This window comes from Vigna radiata, unplaced genomic scaffold (assembly GCF_000741045.1).
Source record: "Vigna radiata var. radiata cultivar VC1973A unplaced genomic scaffold, Vradiata_ver6 scaffold_660, whole genome shotgun sequence".
Lineage (NCBI taxonomy): Eukaryota > Viridiplantae > Streptophyta > Magnoliopsida > Fabales > Fabaceae > Vigna > Vigna radiata.
Window position 1 is genome coordinate 7,573 of NW_014543024.1, and position 962 is coordinate 8,534.

Sequence of the window (962 nt, forward strand, 5' to 3'; positions counted from 1 at the left end):
CTAGTTCTAAAATCTGATTTTTAACACTATCTAATAACAAAGTAACTTTAAATTATAACATGAAATTGAACCATTTTGATTGCAAGTTTTGTAAAACAATTTCTTTTATTTGGAATAAAAACTGTCATAGACATTTAGTCTAGCATTCGATTATGCAGCAAACCATTGGTTTAAAAAAACATACGTATTAATTTGCAACAAACCATTGGTTAAAAAAGCATTATTACGCGTCCCTATTTTATTATTATTATTATTTTTTTACATTAAACAATATCCCTTTAATGACACTATAAAGTCAGAGTTTAAACATAATTTATTTTACACTGTTAATCAATTAGAAAATACTACCTGGTACATTTTAATGTAATTATTATAAAAATTGAAAAGATTTATTACCACATTATGTTTTACTAGAAAAAACTATATTTAATTTTTTTAAAACAATGTGATTTATTATTGAATATGTAGTGAAAAAGTTGAAAGAATTATTTTAAATTATTTTTCTAAAGCATTCGTATATGCACTACGCATTAATTTTTTTTCCATAATTATTATATAACAATTTCACATGCTAAACTACTTACAAATCAAATCACTATAGACAGTTTACAGAATTATATTTTTAAATAGAAGGGAGGTCTAGTCTTGTAAAAACTATGGTTAACTCAATAAAAAATTTCTTAAGTTTAGTTTTTAAATACCGAACCATGAAATAATATATTTAAATTATAGTAAAAATGAATAAATTTTTTTAATATAATATAATACAATTAACTATAATACACTATAGATAACTTATTTTTGTCCAACCCTACCTATAACCAATGGTTATATATATTAAATAATCTGAAATCAGTTTCATATTTTGGATAGTCGATTCATTATATTTGATGCTTTTCTGTTATTTTCAATTTCCTTGCTTGCGAGAAGTTGTTGATGGGAACAACTGAGAGATGTTTGGG